Source organism: Oryx dammah, unplaced genomic scaffold (assembly GCF_014754425.2).
Source record: "Oryx dammah isolate SB20612 unplaced genomic scaffold, SCBI_Odam_1.1 HiC_scaffold_8, whole genome shotgun sequence".
Classification (NCBI taxonomy): domain Eukaryota; kingdom Metazoa; phylum Chordata; class Mammalia; order Artiodactyla; family Bovidae; genus Oryx; species Oryx dammah.
The window spans coordinates 17,187,918-17,211,142 of record NW_024070192.1 but is presented as its reverse complement, the minus strand read 5'-3'; positions in this window follow the sequence as shown (position 1 = coordinate 17,211,142).

Below are 23,225 nucleotides of genomic sequence, written 5' to 3'. Positions count from 1 at the left end.
CGTAGACCTAATCCGTTTCCATCCTCCCAGACTTATCTACAGTTCCTCCCAAGGGAGGTGATGTTCCTCTTCCTTTGACAAGTTGATGCTTCTATTTTCCTGTATCCTGGATCCCACCCAGTTTTGTGTCCCAAGAGACTGTCCACCCATGTACATTCTTTCCTTAACACTTGGCCATTTATTCTAATATTTATTTCTTAATGATTACCTACAGTTACCAGGCACAGATATTGGGGCGGGGGGTGGAAGACAAGTAATACGCTATCCTAGAAAAGCAGATTAGAATGATTCCAGTCACTTAAGGAAGACTTAGAAAAAATTAAAACTAGCACTCCAAAGTGTAGGACCCCCTGAGATCCAGGGACTTCGCTTGCCTAGGCCCCTGGGATAATGTTGTGTGGTAGAATAAGGAGAGTTTCTTTCTTTCTTTCTTTCTTTCTTTTTTTTTGCTACTGTAAAGGAAAAAAATTGATTAAAAGGTGGAGTCTAATTCTTCTAATCTGAGTGACTTCCTTGACCAACAGAATGTAGTAAAAGAGAAATTCTAGGATTTCCAAGGTCAAGTCATAGGAAGCCTTGCAGCTTCTACTCACCCCTTTAAAGGAGCACTCACTTTGGTGATCCTGAGCCACCTTGGTCCCCTGAGGCCATCATGCTGAAAAAGCCATGTCTATATGTAGTCTAGTCAACATGCCCAGCTGAGCCCAATCTTTCAGCAAAGGCACCAGACCTGTAAGTGAAACTATCTTGTCCCCTCAATAGTAGTCTGTTCATCAGCTGACTCCGACCTAATGACCTCTATAGACCTCTGTAGACTTCACATGGAACAGAAGAACTGCCCAACTGAGGCTATGCCTGAATTCCTGAACAGGAAATCAAGAGATAAAGTAAAATTGATGATATTTTAAGCCACTGAATTTTGGGGTTGTTTTTCAGGAAGAGATGCTTGACCTCAAAAAGTTTGTCAGCTAGTTAGGGTACAGGGATTATGAAAAGGTAACAGTGCAAGACAGTGTATGAATGTGTAATGAGTAGTGAAGACAATCAGGTATGTCATAATGTAGAGAAGGAAGAGATTCCTTTCAGTTCAATGATGAAAGAAGACTTTCCAGAATAGATGAGATTTCAGTTGAACCTTGAAGTACAAGAAGGATTAAGATGTTTGGAGAAGCAGGCATAGAGGGCTCTTGGCAAGCAGAGAGGTAAAGTTCAAAAGCTGTAGGTAGTCCCAGGCAGTCTGTGTGGTTCCTCTTGGCTAGAGCAGAGAAAGATGCTGCAGACAGGAAAGACGTTTTGCCTCCATCTTGTGGAACGTCTGGATGGCTTCGAGCCCTGGGAGAAAATGAAAGTGAAAGTGTTAGTTGCTCAGTCATGTCTGACTCTTTGCAACTGCATGGATTGTAGCCCATCAGGTTCCTCTGTCCGTGGAATTCTCAAGACAAGAATACTAGAGTGGGTTGCCATTCCCTTCTCCAAGGATCTTCCTGAGCCAGGGGTCAAACCCAGGTCTCCTGCATTACAGTCAGATTCTTTACCATCTGAGCCGCCACAGGAGCCTTGGGTAATGGAATAAGATAATATTTCAGAAAAATCAGTACGATGACTTCATGCTCTCTCCTTTTATCTGAACTTTAAGAGGTGTCCTACTGTTCTACAGTTCCAAAATTTGGTAAACTAGCCTACAGTCAGCCTGTTTGTTCCCTTTGTGGTGTGATAAACTTCAGTACTCTATTGAAGTTTGTGTATCTGTTTATTTATTTAGGCTGTGCTGCACACGTGCTCATTTCTAGCTGTGGTGTGTGAGCTTCTCACTGTGGTGGCTTCTCTCATTGCAGAGCACAGGCTCTCGGCACACCGGCTTTAGTAGTTGCAGCATGCCTGGTCAGTAGTTGTGGTGCACAGGCTTAGTTGCTCTCTGGCATGTGGAATCTTTCTGGACCAGGGATCGAATCTGTGTCCTGTGCATTGGCAGGCGGATTCTTAACCCCTGGACCACAAGGGGAGTCCGTGAAGAATCTTTTTGATCTGTCCAGTTTGACAAAACGTAATTATTTCCTCAGAAACCATGAATCTGTTGTGTCTCGCTGGTCAATTAGATGGAATAGAACAGCTCTGTGATCCTTTTTATCAAACCATCGCTGCTCCCTATATTTCCCCTACTCTGGTCTCTACCCCGCTCCTAGTGTTCCTTCTGATCTTGTTGTCTCCTAAGCCCCCTTCCCCCTGCTGTCTATCTCGCCTGTACCAATATTCATTCAGCACCTCGCACAATTAGCACCAGGTTTGAATGTCTCACTTACCAAACCTAAGAGCCTGTTGAGAGGCCTTCACTTCCCTCCCCTTTCCAATCATTCTCTTCAGTGTTGAGCCTTTTGATAGCTCCCTGGTGCCTCAGGAACACAGCAACAAATTCTTATCTTGGCAGACAGAGCCTTCCTTACTGGTTGCATCTATGGCCGCGTTCCCCATCCTAACTACAGTAATTGTAGTTCTCCTCTGAAGTGCCTTTGTGTCCTCTGGCCTTTGCATGCACTGTTCCCTATGCTTCAAACACCCTTCCTTCTGCCTCAAGCCTGATGAAATCATTCAAGTTTCATTCTGGTTTCACCTCTCTTGGGGAGTGCCCCTGCCACCTGTGTTGGATCAGGACTCTTCCCCTGTACTCCTGTGGCGCCTGGTGCTCTTTCTCAGCACTTTGCACACGTGTCTCAATTCTCTGCCCACCAGCCCAAGGGCAGGAGTTGTGTCTTCCATCCTTGTATCTTCCTAGAATCAGTTCAATAACTGGTATAAGGTGCATGCATGCTCAGTCGTGTCCAACTGTTTGTGACCACATGGATTGTAGCCCGCCAGGCTCCTCTGTCCATGGGCTTTCTTAGGCAAGAATTCTGGAGTGGGTTGCCGTATCCTTCTCCAGGGGATCTTCCCTACCCAGGGATCGAACCCACACCTGCTGCATGAGCAAGCAGATTCTTTACCACTGAGCCACATGAGAAGCCCTGACTGCTATAAGGTAGGTGCTTGTTAATGTTAATGCCTTAAAATAAACTCCATTTAATCAACTCATTCTTCTAATTATGGGCTTCCCTAGTGGCTCAGATGGTAAAGTGTCTGCCTGCAATGCAGAAGACCTGGGTTTGATCCCTGGGTCGGGAAGATCCCCTGGAGAAAGACATGGCAACCCACTCCAGTACTCTTGCCTGGAAAATCCCATGGATGGAGGAGCCTGGTAGGCTACAGTCCGTGGGGTTGCAAAGAGTCAGACACGACTAGAGACTTCACTTCTCCTATTTATTCCATCTGCCTGCCATTTCAGAAGCTCAGAATTGTCTGAAAGTTGACTTTTAGGCAATTATAAACAGTCTGCCTCAGAGGAGCCATTCCTGCTGAAAGACTCATCACTTGAAACTGGTGCAGAGTGCTAAACAAAATACCTCCTCTTAAGGCACTTTCACGACAGTTTCTCATTCTGTGCTTGTCACCACCTGGTTGGAGGCAGGACAGGCATCACCATCCTGCTTTTCTAGACAAGCATCCTGAGCTTCGGAGGTTAACTTGCTTGCCTAAACTGACTGTGGGAGAGGGGAACTAGGTCCAGGCTGTGGTCTCACACTGCCCTCCAAGGAGCTGCTCTGTCATCCTGCCTTTTTGACTCAAAGAGGGCCTTGCACAGATAGGTAAAACACCTCTGAAGGATTCTGCTTTGGACAGCAACAAAACCCTAGTCGCCACCCTCTCAAAGCCGGAGAAACATAATCTCATCGCCTCTGGGTTTTCTCCCCAGCCTCTTCGATTAAAGCTGAGCAGACAGGATGACATTTCTGAATTCAGAAGCTGCAGTGAGTTGAGAAAAAAACAAGCATCTGCGGCCCCTTCCAGGACCTACCAGGTGGAGGAGATGTTGCCCCGGGTCCTATAGGAGGTGGGGAGAGTTCTCCAGGAAGCTGCCCTCCAGAGAGAGTCCATCAGCAAATTGTCTCATGTAGCCATAACAGCCAGGAGCAAGGTTGAGGGGAGTGGGGTTTGGTCCTAGGAGAGCCACTGTATAGTAAACAGGATAAAAGGGGCTGCAAAGCCCCACTTATCACTGACTAATGTGCCCCCAGGTCATCGGGGAGCTGGACCCCCACCAGCAGCCCTGAGGGAGTGAAAGAGAATTCCCGATTAACCCCATCACCTGTGAGTGGAGCCAGGGCAAAGGTCTGCCTTTCCTCTTACTAAGTGATTTCCGTGGTGGCATTCGTGGAGCTCAACATGGTTTCTAGGAAGCCCCTTCCAAGACTGGAGAAATGTCTTCTGAGCCCCATGCTCTCGGGGGCCCCCTGGAGCAGGGTGCGTGTGGGGGCATCTTTGGAAGGTGAGGAGGTCAGAGGAAGGCAGAGGTAGCTGGAGGCTGGGAGCAGTTTCAGGGGAGAGTGGTGGTCTCTTCGCCACTGTGGGGGAGAAGGAGACTTGGGGATCAGCACATAGAGCAATGGGTTGGCTTAATTTAGACTTGAGAGATGGACCGAGGGCTTGGTCTCTCTGGGCTGTAAGGATTTCATTCATTCCTTACAACCCCTTTTGTGTGCAGGTATCTTAAGTCATAGAGGAGAAAACTGAGGTTCAGAGAAGTTAAGTGTCCAAAGTAAACAGTAGGTAAGTGACCAGCTGAGACCTGAACTCAGGCCCTGCATCACTGACTCTCAGTGAGGGCACTTCAGTGTTGGTTGGACCCGATGTACCGCCTCCATGTTTAAGTGTGAAGACTTCCAAGGGATGCTTAGATGAAGTGAGTTCACCTTTCCTCTGAATGTACTCTGCCCCTCCAGGGAGCCTTACTTGGTCTCTGCCTCTTCTTTTCAGACCCCCATTTTCCTGGACCCTTGAGCATGGGATAGAAAAAGTTAAGAGTTTGATACAGAAAGCCCAAGTTTGATTTTCCAGCTCAGATGACCTTTTGGCCAAATCAATCAATTCCTCTGAGCCTCAGTTTCTTTATCTCTTAGCTGGGGACACTAATATCCACCCTTGGTATTTCACCAGGTAGAAGGAGGATGAAATGAGATGGGCTGTGCACACGGTTTGAGTGTTAATTTCACAGTGATTGTTGTGGAACTACCTGAGTGAATTTCTTGCCTCCAGTTTTCACCCCCTTGCCCACCTGCCTCTCCAGGAATATTGCCTTCAGATTCACCTGCTTAAAAATATAACTTTATGCATGTCTCCTACTCAGGAACCATCAGTGATGCCCTGCTACTTCTTCCTGGATCTGGTGCTCACCTTTTAGAACTGGCTTACCTCCCACTCCCAAACCTGGAGCCTCTGCTCCCCTGCCCCATCTTGGGCTCAAGTCACGGATCCTACTTGGGGTGTCTAAACATTCTGTGTGTTCTCATACCTGTGGGCCTGGGCTGGCTCCTTGAAGAGATTTGTCCCCTCTTCCAAGTTGGCTCAACTCCCAACTACTCCTCCGGCAGGCTTCCTGACCACCCATCCTGTCTCACCCTCTCCACCCTCTTGTCTTTATCATTCTCTGTGACTTCGTTTTCACCTGCTGGGAGTGTTGGCTTTTCATGTCTCGACATTAGATCATAAACTTCTTGAGGACAAAGAACTGCTTGTGTCTTTCAATTAAGGTGCTCAACTGATCTAGGCTAGAGAGACAGCAGGCTAAAGAGGATGTCCTCAGGAATTCTACAAGTCAAGAGTGAGTGGCCTACCTGACCCAGGAGCCCCTTGAGCAGTGGTGCTTTGAGAATCTGGCTTCCTGGAGGGCTCAAGGTGCATCTGTGAGTTGACTCGAGACTTGGCAGGCCAGGTAGAGGTGAGGGTTGTTTCTGGCAGGTGGCCATTTTGTGGGACCTGGCCAAGAGGACCAGCCTGGACCTCTATTCTACAGCCCCACAGGGCTTGCCCTGAGCATACAGGAACCTCTGTGTCATCCCCTTTCACATCCATCATTCAGTGAGTCCTCAGGGTTTCAGGGGTGGAGTCGGAAGCAGCAATATGGAGGAATTTTCCCATGCCTTTGATAACCAATGAACTGATGACCATTCAGCCTGCTTATCTTCCTAGAGAGAAACCAAGGCCCCAAGACAGGTGTGACCTGCCCACATCACACAGAGGTCAAAGCCCAGCTGGGGTTGGGACCTGCATGTCCTGACTCCAACTCCCTATCTCACACTAGCTCCCGGGCAACACACACAGGTCAAGGCCCTGCAGACAAAGATTCCGGAAGTAAAGTCCTGGGAACCAGCCCCCCCATCGCAATTGCACTCAACCTGCCAGGAAGTGGAGTAGGCCCACCCAGATGGAAAAGTTTCCAAGAAGGAATCTCTAAGCCCCTCTCCAATGCCCCCAAACCTTCCACACCTTGGTTCATCCTATCTGGTTTTTTTTTTTTTCCTCCCCTTGAAAGGAAAGTGGAGTCACCGTAGCCCAAGCCACTTGGTCCAGGGCAACCCTGTCCAATACACTAGCTACACATGGCTATTGAGCATTTGAAGTGTGGTCAGTGCAAAGTAGCTTGTGCTGTAAGTGTAAGATATCAACTGGCTTTCAGAAACTTAGTACAAAATAATGCCAAGTACTGCAATACTTTTTTACATTGATTCATGTTGAAATGATAAAGTTTTGGGTGTCTTGGTTTCAATAAAATATACTATTAAAATGAACTTGACCTGTTTCTTTTTTCTTCTTTATTGTCACTTCTAGACTATTTAAATATGTACAGACCTGGTGGTCCAGTGGCTAAGACTCCATGCTCCCAATGCAGGGGGCTTGGGTTTGATCTCTGGTTATGGAACTATATCCCATATGCCACAATTAAAAAAAAAAAAGATCCTGTATAATCAACTAAGGGTTTCTGTGGTGGCTCTGTGGTAAAGAATCCACCTGCCAATGCAGGAGACCTGAGTTTGATCCCTGGATTGGGAAGATCCCTTGGAGAATGAAATGGCAACCCACTCCAGTATTCTTGCCTAGAGAATTCCATGGACAGACGAGACTGGCGGGCTACAGTCCATGGGATCACAAAAGAGTCATTCACGACTTAGCAACTAAACAACAACAGGATCAGCTAAAGATCTCAAATGCCACAACAAAGATGGGAGATCCTGTGTGCCTCAGCTAAGACCTGGCACAGCCAAATAAATGAATCGAATAAATTAATATTTAAAAACCTAACTATGTAGCCCATATTTGGAGTTTGTGCCGCATTTCTATTGGACGGCACTGATCTAGAGGGTGCCCTTTGGCTTCCCTAGGAGACTGCAGGCTCCTGAAGGCAGAGAGCTGATTTGGTAGTTCTTCCTCTACACAACACACCCCCTCCCAGCCTGGCATCCCAGGCCTGGCAGATGCTGATGCACAGATTGGGTCCCCAGTTCTCCAGAGCGAACACCCTTCCATATGGGCTCCTCTGAGGTCCCTTAGATCCAGAGAATCTCAGAGATGGGGTATGAGGGCAGTCAAGGCAGGCTTCCTGGTGGAGGTAAAGGGGGCTTCAGGACAGGATCAGGCAAGCCAGGCACACAATGTAAGGGGGCACTCACTCTCAGGGTGGGGCAGGAATGACCCCAGGAACCCTGCTTGCCACTCGCCCTGCTCCCAGCTCTGTCAGGCTCCAACATGGTCCCTCCAGGAGAACCCGAGTGGGGTTGCCACCGAGGTCTGCAGCTGAACTCCCTGCAATCTCACGGTGGTCCTAATAGCCCCCGTCTCCCAAGGGCAAAACCTCACTCAACAGCCACCTCCCACCCTGGCCTCAGAGAGGCTGAATCAAGCCTGGACTCCTCAGTAGCCAGGGCCTCCTTGCCCTACCTCCAGTGCCTTCAGGAGACAAGCTGCATTAATGGCGATAATTTTGCAGCTTTGAAAGGGAAGCACCCAAAACCCAGAGGCCTGGGGCTGGAGGAGCCCTCTGAGGAGAGGGCCAGACGGCAGGCATCCCTCAGAGGCCTCAGTCCTGCTGCAGGCCATGGGGCCAACGTGTCCCGACACCGACAGGCCTCCTCGCACAAGCCAGACCTCACAGAGTGAGGAGGGGAAGAGGGGGCTCGACAGGAGGGTCGGGGGCTCATCCATCAAGAACCGTCAAACAGCGGGGCCACAGGCCTGCCTGAACATTTGGCTTTTTTAAAGGGGCCTTCTGCAGCTCCCCCCCACACCCCCCAAACATTAGCCTCCTGGAATCAAGCACATTCCACTGGTGGGGGATTAAGGGGTCGGGCAACCCAGGCTGGGCTGCCCCCACCCCACTCCTTCCTGCTCACCCACAGAGCAGGGACCCATCTCCTGTCCCCCTTCCCCCAAGCCAGAGCTGCGGTTAAGGGGCCCAGGGCAAGATCGAAATTGGTGGGGCCTTGTTGTCTGCCCCTGCTTTTAAGAAAATAGCACACAAATTGAGAGGTGATCTTGACTCTCTTTTCTTTTTTTAAATCAGGAGAGTTGACTGGCAGTGGGTGGCGAGGGCGGGAGTTTCTCCAAACCCTTGCTCAGGCCAAGTGAGTGAGAACGGTCCCTCAGATGAGAGAGCAAAGGACCACCAACCTAACATCTGCACCTGGGTCGCCCTCCTGACGCTCCAGGGGTCAGCTGGCCTGCCTGGCCAGAGCCTGCCTGGCGGGTGAGACAGGAGGATGGACTTCCCTTCTCTCCTTTCTTCCCAATGAGCCCCCGACTGGGAGACTGTAGTCCTGACTACAGCAGGGCCAAGAAACAGCACCCCCCTAGCCTTGCCAGTTGCTCACTGAAGTATCAGAAAGGCCTAGGTTCAAATCCTGACACAGCCCCCTCCTGCTCCTTGAATTCTCTGAGCCCCATTTCCTTAGTAGTGCTTCTAGTCTGCTACTGGTATAGTGGAAAGTTATCTGGCCTTGCAACCAGAGAGATGTGCATTGGGCCAGTGGCTAGCTGTGCATCCTTGGATAAGTCACTTGACTACTCTGACCTTCATATTCCTTAAGAGAGTTTTGCAAGAATTCAGTGAAATCACACATTTGAAAGTAACTGGGGCACAGGGTGAGGGTGGAAGGGAGCTCAAGAGGGAGGGGATACACATATCAGTTCAGTTCAGTTCAGTCACTCAGTCGCGTCCTACTCTTTGCGACCCCATGGACTGCAGCATGCTGGGCCTCCCTGTCCATCGCCAACTCCTGGAGTTTACTCAAACTCATGTCCATTGAGTCGGTGATGCCATCCAACCATCTCATTCTCTGTCATCCCCTTCTTCTCCTGCCCTCAATCTTTCTCAGCATCAGGGTCTTTTCAAATGAGTCAGCTCTTCGCATCAGGTGGCCAAAGTATTGGAGTTTCAGCTTCAACATCAGTCCTTCCAATGAACACCCAGGACTGATCTCCTTTAGGATGGACTGGTTGGATCTCCTTGCAGCCCAAGGGACTCTCAAGAGTCTTCTCCAACACCACAGTTCAAAAAGCATCGATTCTTCAGCGCTCAGCTTTCTTTATGGTTCACCTCTCACATCCATACGTGACTACTAGAAAAACCATAGCCTTGACTAGATGGACCTTTGTTGGCAAAGTAATGTCTCTGCTTTTTAATAAGCTGTCTAGGTTGGTCATAATTTTCCTTCCAAGGAGTAAGCATCTTTTAATTTCATGGCTGCAGTCACCATCTGCAGTGATTTTGGAGCCCCCCAAAATAAAGTCTGACACTGTTTCCACTGTTTCTCCATCTATTTGCCATGAAGTGATGGGACCAGATGCCATGATCTTTGTTTTCTGAATGTTGAGCTTTAAGCCAACTTTTTCACTCTCCTCTTTCACTTTCATCAAGAGGCTCTTTAGTTCTTCTTCACTTTCTGCCATAAAGGTAGTGTCATCTGCATATCTGAGGTTATTAATATTTCTCCTGGCAATCTTGATTCCAGCTTGTGCTTCATCCAGCCCAGGGTTTCTCATGGTGTACTCTGCATATAAGTTAAATAAACAGGGTGACAATATACAGCCTTGATGTACTCCATTTCCTATTTGGAACCAGTCTGTTGTTCCATGTCCAGTTTTAACTGTTGCTTCCTGACCTGCATACAGATTTCTCAAGAGGCAGGTCAGGTGGTCTGGTATTCCCATCTCTTTCAGAATTTTCTACAGTTTATTGTGATCCACACAGTCAAAGGCTATGGCATAGTCAATAAAGCAGAAATAGATGTTTTTCTGGAACTCTCTTGCTTTTTAGATGATCCAGCAGATGTTGGCAATTTGATCTCTGGTTCCTCTGCCTTTTCTAAAACCAGCTTGAACATCAGGGAGTTCACGGTTCACGTATTGCTGAAGCCTGGCTTGGAGAATTTTGAGCATTACTTTCCTAGCATGTGAGATGAGTGCAATTGTGCGGTAGTTTGAGCATTCTCTGGCCTTGCCTTTCTTTGGGATTGGAAGGAAAACTGACCTTTTCCAGTCCTGTGGCCACAGCTGAGTTTTCCAAATTTGCTGACATATTGAGTGCAGCACTTTCACAGCATCATCTTTTAGGATTTGAAATAGCTCCACTGGAATTCCATCACCTCCACTAGCTTTGTTTGTAGTGATGCTTCCTACGGCCCACTTGACTTCACATTCCAGGATGTCTGGCTCTAGGTGAGTGATCACACCATCGTGATTATCTGAGTTGTGAAGATCTTTTTTGTACCGTTCTGTGTATTCTTGCCACCTCTTCTTAGTATCTTCTGCTTCTGTTAGGTCAGTATGTTTTTCAGTATGAAAAGGATACACATATACATATAGCTGATTCACTTCATTGTATGGCAGAAACTGACACAACATTGTAAAAGAATTACACTCCAATAAAAAATAATAACATATTATATATATATAAAGAGATTACCTGGCACAATACATAGTGAATTTTGCCATCAGGTGGAATTCATCCTTCTGCTTCCTGCCCTCCACCTTCCCTTGGTACATTCACAATATAGGTCTGATCACACTTATCACCCCAACCACAGTGCAGCTGTGGCATAGTTCTATGCTGGGCTCCCACATGGTGGGCTCCAGGCAGGACCATGTGACAGTACCTAGTACACAGGCAGTGTTCAGGCAATGCTCTTCTTTTTATCCCTTTGAGAGGTAGTATTGCGTATTAGCTTAAAGCATAACTCTGCAGCCCAAGTTCAAATCCTGGCTCTGCCACTTCCTAGCTGGGCAATCTCAGGCCAGTTGCTTAATTTCCCTGTGCCTCAGTTTCCTCTTTTGTATAGTGGGCATAATGATACCACCTTCTTCATAGTGTTGTTGTTGAGATTTTTTATTTTTTAAGATTTTTTTTTCTTATGTGGACCATTTTTTAAGTCTTTATTGAATTTGTTACAATATTGCTTCTGTTTTATGTTTTGCTTTTTTGGCTGTGAGGCATGTGGGATCTTAAGGTCCCCAACCAGGGACTGCCCCTCCTGCATGAGAAGGCAAAGTCTTAACCACTGGACCACCAGGGAAGTCCCTGTTGTGGGGTTTAAATAGGTAATAATTATAAAAGGCATGTGATACATGCTACAGGGATGTTCTGTCAAATGAAATTTATTGACCACCTTCCCTGCCCAGAGATGCTCACCAGGTATCTGCTGACCCCAGTTTAGGCCTTTTTGCAGAACCTGTCCTATTCAGGGAAGTCCCTTCTGTCCCTGTGTCTGTTTTCTTACAGGATGGAGAGGGAGTCGAGCTCTAGAAGGGGCCGGGTGAAGGCTTTGGCTTGGCCTCAGGTCCTGGCCTCCCACCCCACCCATCAGTGCTGGGCAGAAGCCAGGACCTGCAGCTCCTTCCCTGGGCTGGCGTTCGCCCGAGTAGGGGCTGGGCGGGGCTGGAAAAGCTGCTTCTTGCAGTTCAGGAAGAGACCGACAGGCAGGGAAGGCGTTCGTACCCGCCCAGTGGTCAGCACAAAGGTGGCTGCAGGAGGGGCTTCCTCTCCAGGAGGAAGGGAGAAGGTCAGCAGCCTGCATCCGGCCCTGCCCATTCCTCCCAGCTGCTGTGGAAAGATGTCCTAGCCACCTCGTCATTGCTGGGAGGGGTCTTCCCTTCACACGGGGGCAGGCCCCTTAGAGGACCCTGGTCTGCAGGGCTGGGCACACACAGGCACGCATACACACACACACACACACACACACACACACACACACACATGCACGCACAGTCCTGGGGTTGTGGGATGAAGCAACCAGTTGTTGAGCTGGCCATCTGCTTGATGTTCTCAGGCTGCAGGGCCCCACAACCCGGATGCAAGATGCGCTGTTGGGAATGATGGCTCAGCTGTCAGTGCTCATTGCCCAAGAGGTCAAGGTCATGGGTCAATCCTTAGATAGGACCATGGGTTTCCTTCTCTTAGCCACAGATGTCACCCTGCACGAGAGTCTGCTCTCTCACACATGTGTAACAGGTCCAAGAGGGGCCCCCTCAAGACTCAGCAGAAGGAGAAAACTCTCTCCTTGCTACTCCCTACTCTGGCTGGGTGGGTGGTTGTGGGGGGGTGGTTATTCCAAGAATCATCTCTGCAGGAGATGCTGGGATGTAGGCTAAGGAAGGTCATCTCACTAGGACCTCTGTGGCTTTGCCCATCATCCAAGTGGCCATGGAGGCTTTGGGACACCTGGAGACCAACTCCCAGATCCCAGAGCTGGTTCTGTCATCCCCGAGGGACGGGGTGGGTGGCTCCTGCTCTGCAAGTTGAGAGGGGACTCCAAGGAAACCCAAGCGCCTCGCCTCCATGGGAGAAGCAGAGTTCTGGGGAAAGGGCTCTTTCTGAGATCTTTGCTATGAAGATCACCATTTTCCTGGCTGCCCCAGGCCCAGCTCAGGGCTATGTTTATGTGGAGGCTTTGTGCCAGTCTCCTGAGTTTGAGACATCATGCTTCTTCAATGCCCTCTGAACTTGACTGAGGATAAAACGTGAACTAGAAGAGCAGATGCTAGAATCAAAATGTGGTGAGAGGCAGTGAGTTCTATCCATCCATCTGTCCATCCATCCTTCCATCTGCTGAGCACCTACAATAAGCCAGACTTGGCCTTGGGTGCTGGAGATCTAGAAGTGAAGAAGCCACGATCCTTACTTTCAAATAGTTTTCCAGTGAGGAAGACAACATTGATTAGGGTAGAAGTACCTAGGAGCCCTGCCTGAAGTGGCTCAGATAACAAGGAAAACTTATCTCACCTGGGAAGAAGGCCAGAGGGAGGAGGCTCTGGGATTGGTCAATTTAGGGACTCAGTGATGTCATTGAGAACTTGAATTTAAAAAAATTTTTCCACCTGACTCCCCTCCAAGAGCCAGTCAGTTCATCTTGTGGTGTCAGAATGGCTGCCACACACCCAGGTACTGCAGGCCAATACTGTAAAGAACTGAAGCATAAGAGGAACAGTTTCTTGAGTCCCTTTTTACAAGAGAGGAGATTTTTCCCACAAGCCCCAGCAGAAATTGCCTTCAACTCTCATTGGCTGCCATTTTGTCACCTGCCCAGAGATGACCACACCTGGCTTAGGCGAATCAAGATTTACTCCAGAGGTAGAGACCCCCTTCCTTAGGGAGGATGGCTATCTCACCAGAACTCAGGTTCTCTTTACCAAGAAGGGGGAGCTGGCTACCCATAGTATCTGTTGGCAACCAGACAAAAAAATCCTAGCACTTTGTGATTCTTCCTCTACCCCAGCAGCAGCTTGGGAAACCCATCTCTGCCTTTCTCAGCCCCCTGGTCTGTTTGTTTTTTCTCTAGACTGACTGCTTGGCCACAAACTGCTCTTTGTTTGTTATTAAAACTTGGCCATGTGAAAACTTCCTGTCACAGTGTTCTCTCTATCTCAGTCTTACAACACACACACACACACACACGCGCACACACACACTACCTAGGTGTCCGTTTGATTACTCTAAATCCTACATCTGTATGAGGAACACGCCTATTCTGGTGCATTGCTCCCTGCCCAGTTTAGACAGCTCCATCCATTTCTGACAAGGTTTGCACAGGCAGGCATCTCTGAGCCACATTTCTTCATAAACAATTCACAGCCAAAGACTGGGCTTGATCTAGAGCAAAGGAAAAATGACATCTAACCTCATATCTTCCGTGTGATCCGTTCAGCGGGGAAGCTGCTTAGCCAGGTGGGCCCATGGCAGGCACCGGAAGGAATCTCAGTGGTAGAAGCCCTGCTCCATCTAGCCCAGAGACAGTGCATGGCAGCAGGACATTGCAAAGAAAACTCAAAGATTTGTTGCAAACGACTTAACCCTTTTACCTCACTGCCATAAGCAGTAAGCATAAGCAGAGAGACACCAGTCTAGTGTAGTCCATGGGATGCTACTGTTGCCTTCTGGTTCCTCGTTATAAGACATCTAAGAGAACCTTCCCATGGCAGTCAAGCACACTAGATACAAAATCAAGCTCTTGATGCAAACCTACTCGCTGTGTGACAGGGGCCGTGCCTACCTTGAGACCCCGCCCCTCCTCACTCCCCTTCCTGCCTTAGCTCCAGCCACTCTGGCCTTCATGCTCTTCTTGAAGTGTGCCAGGCTTGTTCCCTCTACCTCAAATGCCCTCTTGCTATCATAGCTCAGAAGCCAGCTTTTCAGAGAAACCTTCCTTGAGCACCTAGATAATAAGGAAGTCCTTCTAACTTTCTTTGTCTTACTTCAATTGCATTATAGCTAATCAGAAAATACGTTCTTTCTAGGCTTTCTTCTTTCTTATCTGCCTCTCCCCACTATAATAAAAGCCTCATGAGGGCTAGACCCTTGACTCTCTTGGTCCCTGGAATACAGAGCTTGACCTGCGGATAGTGGTCAACAATGAATGAATTAATGGTATCTCCTGCCAGAATCACTTTTCTGAGATGAAATGAACCAAAGCAAACCAAACCAAAAACAACCACAAAAATGAATAAACATAAGTCTCCTTCCAAAGTGCTGGAGAGAGATTAGCTACCACTGTAGTTTTTCCCACCCTGCAACACCGATCATGCAGAAGTGAGCTGACAGAGAGAAGAAGGTGGAAGACTAACTCAACACTGCTTCTCCTCCTCTAAGGGCGATGTCACTTCACGGGGCTGGAGAAATAGATGAGGGGAAGACATGTGAAGGAAGCAACTCTAATGGTGACGATGCCTACACACTCCAGGCACTGTGCTCTGTGTGTGACATGCAGATCAGTATGCCCACTTTACAGATGAGAACTCTGAGTCTCATGAAGGTCAAGAGACTTATTCAAGGTCCCTGAACACAAAGAAGGTGGAGCTGAGGTTGTGTGCATACTCAGTTGCTCAGTCGTGTCCAGCTCTTTGCAATCCCATGGATTGTAACCTGGCCAGGCTCCTCTGTCCACTGGATTTTCCAGGCAAGAATACTGGAGTGGGTTGGCATTTTCTCCTCCAGGGGATCTTCCCAACCCAGGGATCGAAAGGAGTTGAAGTTATACATTAGCAATCGCCCCCATTTCCTCCTCCCCCTGATCCTAGGCAACCACTGCTCTATTTTCTGCCTCTATAGATTTTTTTCTATCCTAGCCATTTCATATAAACGGAATCATACAATAGATGGTATTTCATGACATGACCTGTATTCTTGTACTCAGCAGGATGTTTTCAAGGCTCACCATGTTCCAGCACACGTTGGTACTTCTTTTTCTGATGGCCTAATAATATCCATCATATGGATGGACCATGTTCGTTTATCCATTCACCAGTTGGTGGACTCTGATTTGTTTCGAGGTCCCCACTATTATGAATAATGCTGCTAAGAATATTCTTGTACAAGTTTTTGCATAGACATATGTTTCAGTTCTCTTGGGTAAATACCCAGGAGTGTAATTGCTGAGTCAAATGGTAACTCTATGTTTAACATTTTGAGGAATCATCAAAGTATTTTCTAAAGCAGCTGCACCATTTTATGTTCCCACCAGCACTGGAGGAGGGTTACAATGCTTAAGGGATGCAGGGTGCTGTTATTATTACTGTTAAACTGTACAGTTGGCTAGAGCATCCTGAATTTTGAGGTTCTACAAGGCAAAAAAAAAACCCCAGCATGACTTTTTTTATTTTTGTTATTTTTTTAACTTTTTATTTTCTATTAGAGTATAGCTGGTTAACAATATTGTGATCATTTAAGGTGGGCAGCAAAGGGACTCAGCCATACATACACATGCATCCACACTCCCCTCCCATCCAGGCTGCCACATTACGTGCAGCAGAGTTCCCTGTGCTGCACAGGAGGTCCTTGTTGGTTACCCATTTTAAACACAGCAGTGTGTACATGAACATGGCTTTTATTTTTGTTTCAGTTGTGTCTTCCCTTCACGGCCTCCTTACCTTCCTCTTTGCCCTAATCTCGAACTCTCCTCCAATCCTGTTGTCCCCGCGATTCTCACCTTTGCCCTGCTCACACATCACGTGGTGGCTGAAGGCCCTGGTGGACTGGAGATGAAACCAGGCTTCATGAAAACAGCCATGGGCATGGGCCGTGGGCATGGGCCATGGCCAGAGTGGAAGGAGAGCAGCTGAGCAGTCCACTCCCCACGGAACCCTTGAACTCGGCAGTGCAAACCCTTGGCATAGCAGGCCAAGGCACCCCATGGGAATTATTTAAAGTGTACAACTTTTAAATCACTATCACTAAGATTTCAGTTAAGGAACTTTTACTGTGTACATTTGTGACACTGAAGGTGGAGCTAGCAGTAAAGAACCCATCCTCCAATGTAGGAGATGCAGGTTCACTCTCTGGGTCAGGAAGATCCCCTGCAGAAGGGAATGGCCACCTACTCCAGTATTCTTGCCTGAGAAATCCCATGGACAGAGGAGCCTGGCAGGCTACAGTCCGTGGGGTCACAGAGTCAAACACAACTGAGGCGACTCAGCATGCATACGTTTGTTGGCTGGGGGAGGGTGGGGAGGTGGTAAAAGTCCTTTCCCACATTTTGTCTGGGGTTATCTCAGGGAGGTCACAGTACTGTCCAAGGCTGAACAGTGTGGAGAAGTGTTGATCCTTGGGTGGGTGGGATGGAGAAGGTGTGGCTTAGGGAGGTCCTGGCCCCAGTGACCAGTTCTCTGATGATGTTCTTCTCTCTCTCTGGGACATTAATGCAGCCTCCTCCAGGAAGTCCTTAGATCCTACTCTCCAAGGTACTTTCTGTAAAAAGAGGAGAACACATCTATTTATGCTTTATTGACTATGCCAAAGCCTTTGACTGTGTGGATCACAATAAACTGTGGAAAATTCTGAAAGAGATGGGAATACCAGACCACCTAACCTGCCTCTTGAGAAATCTGTATGCAGGTCAGGAAGCAACAGTTAGAACTGGACATGGAACAACAGACTGGTTCCAAATAGGAAAAGGAGTATGTCAAGGCTGTATATTGTCACCCTGCTTGTTTAACTTATATGCAGAGTACATCATGAGAAACGCTGGACTGGAAGAAACACAGGCTGGAATCAAGATTGCCAGGAGAAATATCAATAACCTCAGATATGCAAATGACACCACCCTTATGGCACGAAGTGAAGAGGAGCTAAAAAGCCTCTTGATGAAAGTGAAAGAGGAGAGTGAAAAAGTTGGCTTAAAGCTCAACATTCAGAAAACGAAGATCATGGCATCTGGTCCCATCACTTCATGGGAAATAGATGGGGAAACAGTAGAAACAGTGTCAGACTTTATTTTTGGGGGCTCCAAAATCACTGCAGATGGTGATTGCAGCCATGAAATTAAAAGACGCTTACTCCTTGGAAGAAAAGTTATGACCAAACTAGATAGTATATTCAAAAGCAGAGACATTACTTTGCCGACTAAGGTCTGTCTAGTCAAGGCTATGGTTTTTCCTGTGGTCATGTATGGATGTGAGAGTTGGACTGTGAAGAAGGCTGAGCGCCAAAGAATTGATACATTTGAACTGTGGTGTTGGAGAAGACTCTTGAGGGTCCCTTGGACTGCAAGGAGATCCAACCAGTCCATTCTGAAGGAGATCAACCCTGGGATTTCTTTGGAAGGAATGATGCTAATGCTGAAGGTCCAGTACTTTGGACACCTCACGCAAAGAATTGACTCATTGGAAAAGACTCTGATGCTGGGAGAGATTGGGGGCAGGAGGAGAAGGGGACGACCGAGGATGAGATGGCTGGATGGCATCACGGACTCGATGGATATGAGTCTGAGTGAACTCCGGGAGATGGTGATGGACAGGGAGGCCTGGCGTGCTGCGATTCATGGGGTCGCAAAGAGTCGGACAAAACTGAGCGACTGAACTGAACTGAACTGAACTGATGCTCTCCTTCCTGGTGAGCAGGCCCCACTCATGGGTGACACTGGGTGTGTAGGACCCACCTCTCTTTTCCCCTCTAGAAAGTTCACAGTGAGAATCCAGCACACAGTGGGCGAGGAGCCCTTTGGTTCAGGCAGTGAAAGAAGTGGCCCAAGAGGTCCCGGGCTATTTCATTGCTGAGCAGTCAGTAAAGGGAAATACTCCCTGAGCCTAGCTGAGGAAAGGGCTTCCCTGGTGGCTCAGAAGGTAAACCATCTGCTTGCCATGCAGGAGATCTGGTTTGATCCCTGGATCGGGAAGATCCCCTGAAGAGGGGAATGGCAACCCACTCCAGTATTCTTGCCTGGAGAATTGAATCCCATGGACAGAGGGGCCTGGCAGGCTACAGTCTGTGGGCTTTGCAAAGTCAGTGCTGACTAAGCACACATCTGAGAAAAGCCATTTCACTAAGTGCCAACAGGAGCTTACTACAAAGTTCCTCAATCCTACACATGTCCAAGGATGGGTGACACGTTGACAAATCTGTAGCTCAACATGCTGGCTCATTGTGACTAGTTTATGGCAGCTCTGGGTGGGCCCTTCTGGGGTTCCAAATGCCTATGTCCTGTGGGTCTAGGTGGCTCCAGGTGTCAATTGCACCAGGCAAAGGGAGTCCTGGGTTTCTAGGTGAAGCTGGCCCTGGCTAATGGTAACCTCTGATTCTAGGCATCACTGGCCTGCTTATGACCCTGGGAAGCAATGGCTCTAGACATTGGGAGTCCTAGGCAACCTGGGTGCTGGTGACCCTGTGGTGTTAGTGACAGAGGCCTCATGGTTCTAGGTGCTGGCGGCCTCTGGCACTAAGTGACTGACAAGTCTGTGGACATCAGCCCGTGCTGGTCAGAGAGAAAGGGTAGGGAGCTTAGCCAGAATTGCCCCCTGCTCCTGGGGGGCAGCTCCTGAGACTGCATGGTTAAGTCCTGGGCTGCAGGGCTGAGTGGAGCGTCTGAGTGGAGCGATTTGGAAGCATTTCATCAGGGACTGACCCTGTGCACAAGTTATTGTAAGGCACTGATGGGGCGGGGCCCGGGGTGGGGTGGGGTGGGGGGCATCCCAGCCAGCAGCCTCACACTGACCCGTGGCTGAACCCGGGCTGGGCTCCCTGCCCTGGAAGCAGAGCGATGCCTGGGGACGAATGGCCCCGCGTCCTCTCGGCCTGGCCCCGTGGGAGCCTGAGGCGACCTCCCAGTGGGCTCTGCCGAGGTCCCGGAAGGGGCTCCGGCTGAGGAAGGTGGGACTCAACAGGTCCGGGCAGGTCTGCTCCGCGGAGGCCAGGCCCTCTCCCGGGTGGCTGGGGCACCCCCCCGGAGCGAGCACGTCCCGCGTGCGGGCTCCTGCCCGGGAGGCCTGGCTAATGACCCCGCGCATTCCGGCCTGCACGGACCCGAGAATTGGCTGAGGGCAGGCCCATTAGCTGGAATTCTCCCAACTGCTCACACATCAGAGTGGAAAAGGGGGGGTAGAAGTGAAAAGTTGAAAAAGAGCTAATTATCGCTTTTATCAGAGCGGGTGGGTTGATGGGTCCTGCCCGAGGGCAGCTGGGGCTGCATTAAAGATTAAACGCCAGGTAGAGGGGAGCGGGGCTCGTCATTCCACAGGAGGGAGGCCGGCGGGCCGCCCGGTGGAGACCTGGTGGCAGGCGGCGGCCTTAGATCTGTCAGCCGAGCCCCCGTCCCAGCGCCCACCATGGCCACATTCCACCAGGGGACACTGGCGGCGCCCAGCGCTTCCGCCCCGGCCTCTTGGGGGAGGCAGCTGCTGTCCCTCCAGGGCCGCGGGGTCGGGGCAAGTCTAATTATCCAATTGGTAGGTTTCCTGGCACCTGTCTTAAGGGGACTTAAATGATTCCTGCTCATCACCCAGTGACCTTAAGTGTGGAACCTCCAAGGACTCAGGGTCAGGCAGTCTGATCCTCCTTGTTATTACAGAGCCAGAGCCCAGGGCCCAGAGAAGAAAAGGGACTAGCAGTCAGGTTACCTTGCGGTTAGTTCCATGTGGTTGTAAGGCCCTCAAGGATGAGGGCTGCATGTTTTTTTTAAAGAAAATATTTATTTGTTTGGCTGCACTGGGTCTTACTTGTGGCAGGCAGGATCTTTCCTTGCAGCACATGGATTGTGAAGGCTTAGTTGCTCCACCACATGTGGTATATTAGTTCCTGGACCAGGGATTGAACCTGCATACCTTGCATTGCAAGGCAGATTCTTAACCACTGGACCATCAGGGAAGTTCCAGGACTACATCTCTAATTCTCTTAATACCTAAAGTATGGGGGTTAAGGGAACTGGGGTGATTAGCTTAGAGTAATTAAGGCCAGCGTGACTTCATTATGCCATTGAACCACAGTGTCTGGGACATGCTGGGTGTTCAGTGAGCATTTGTTGCTTGTGTGGATGATAAAAAGTTTGTACCTGGGGCTGCCCTGGTGGCTCATTGGTAAAGAATCCAGCTGCCAATGTAGGAGACATGGGCTTGATTCCTGATGTGGGAAAATCCCACATGCCGTGGAGCAACTAAGCCCATGCACCGCAAGTATTAAGCCTGTGCTCTAGAGCCCGGATCTGCAACTGCTGAAGCCCATGCACCCTAGAGCCCATGCTCTGCAACAAGAGAAGCCACCGTAGTGAGAAACCCATGCGCCACAACTAGAGAGTAGTTCCAGCTTGCTGCAAATAGCGAAAAGCCTGAGCAGCAATGAAGACCCAGCACAGCCAATAAATACTTAAAAAAAAAAAAATTTGTACTTAAGATGTGTGATGATCATTTGGAATATTCTCCAAATCTTGGGGGCTAACTCACTGGCCATGAAGAGTGGATATAGGTGAAAACCATGGTCTGGAGTCACCAGAACAAACCAAGGTACCAGCGGGGAGTGAGTAGCTGGATGCCACAGGCAGGCTAACTGTAGACAGTTGGTGTCAAGGCAGTAAGCCTTGCCAATCCTGCTGTGCTAGTCTTCACTGTGTGTGTTGGCAAAGATGTCCTCTAAGCCACCTCCACCCCCACAGAGACCCTGGAAGCATGATGTCCCCTATCTGGCCCCACTGAGGAGCCACAGCTCCATTTGGCCAACTGGGCTCTGAGGATCTGCCCTTGCCCCTTGCTTCTTTCTCTCCTCCTAGCCTCTAGAAGCCAGAGCCTTTCCAGTTTGGTTTCTTCAGGCTTCTAACCTCAACTTCAAACTTGATACTGTTCTTACCTCTCCCCATGGTGAGTAAATCCTACAAATGACATGTAGGTAAAAACCTGTCCAAGTCAAAGAGACCCTGGCCTTCCCAGCATTTCCCATACACTGTTCCACTGATGTGATCTAGACCAGGCTAGGAGATTCCCTATTAATGCCATGTGGGGGGAATGAAAGAGTCTGAGCAAGAATAGATAGAAAGGATCTGGGGTTCATAAAGGACCACAAGCTGAAACTACACTGGCCACATGGGTCTTCTGAGAGTCAAGCCAACAGGATGCTGGATTGCTAGGAAAGATTTGAAGGTAGCAACCTGCTCTTCCCTATCAGGTGCTTCTTCAAAAAAGCTCAGCTAGTTCTCCAACCCATATAACATCTTCAACAGGCCACTTACCACAGTGCTAGTTAATCTTTTGATTAATTGTATAAATATTTGATTATCTACCTCCTCCACTAAATTGCAAACTCCATGACTATCAGGATTGTGTCTTTTTATTCACCCCTGAACCCCACCTAGCACCTGGCTTGGCACATTGCAAGACTGAATATATATGTGTTGAAGGAGAGAGGGAAGGAGAGAGGGATGGATGGGGAAGAACTTTTTCAGAACTTTCTCCTTCCAAGAAAAGAAGCTCACAGTCCAGTGTTGGGGAGCGAGAGAGAGGTGGATGCACATTTGCCCACAATGCAGTGTGGTTGGTGCAAATGGAAAAGAAAATACAGCCTGATGGTCGGAGCTCATAGGAGAGAGTGATTCACTCTGGGAGCGGTGGAAGTTTTCTATAACTGAGTCTTTAAGGCGGATCAGGATGAGTCAGGTGGACAAAGGGAGGAGGGTCATTCTCAGCAGGACTGGATGGGAAAGGCATAGAGGTGGGAAAATGAACCACATTCAGGAAGAGATGACTCAGTTGAATGGGGCATGGGACACTTCAAGCAGGGCCTGAAGACCTAGACTGGGAGGGTAGGGGAGGTTGAGGAACTCACCTCAAGAAAAACAGCCAAGGATTTCAAGCAGGGGTGCGACATGACCAGCAACCAAGAAGTGTAAAGGGAGGGACTCTGAAACACTGAGGACCGAAATTAACTTTCACTAAACACAGAGACCATTTGGGGACTTTCCTGGTGGTCCAGCGGTTAAGACTCCACTCTTCCAATATACGGAGAAGGCAATGGCAACCCACTCCAGTACTCTTGCCTGGCAAATCCCATGGACGGAGGAGCCTGGTAGGCTGCAGTCCATGGGGTTGCTAGGAGTAGGACACTACTGAGCGATTTCACTTTCATGCATTGAAGAAGGAAATGGCAACCCACTCCAGTGTTCTTGCCTGGAGAATCCCAGAAACAGCAGAGCCTGGTGGGCTGCCATCTATGGGGTCGCACAGAGTTGGTTATGACTGAAGCGACTTAGCAGAAGCAGCAGCTTCCAATATAAGGGCCATAGGTTTGATCACTGGTCAGGGAACTAAGATCCCTCAGGCTAAGTGGTGCCAAATTTAATAAAGAAAGAAAAACAGATCATTTTGTTTAGAGCCAAGAAAGCTCTGGGGTCCCTGAGTCCCCTGCAGAGGGTGATCCTTTGGCTTGTGTGAACAGAGCTCAAAGAAGGGCTGGAACGTGGCAGCAGGGTGAGATAGGGCCACATGAGGATGTTTTGGAGGGAAAGCTGTTGGGCCAGGTGGAAAGGGAGACATTTCCTGGCAATTTCCCCCTGGCGTTCTTTACAGGCAAACTGACATCCTCTTGACTGAACTCACGGACTGGGGCAGGAGAAGATTTGAGG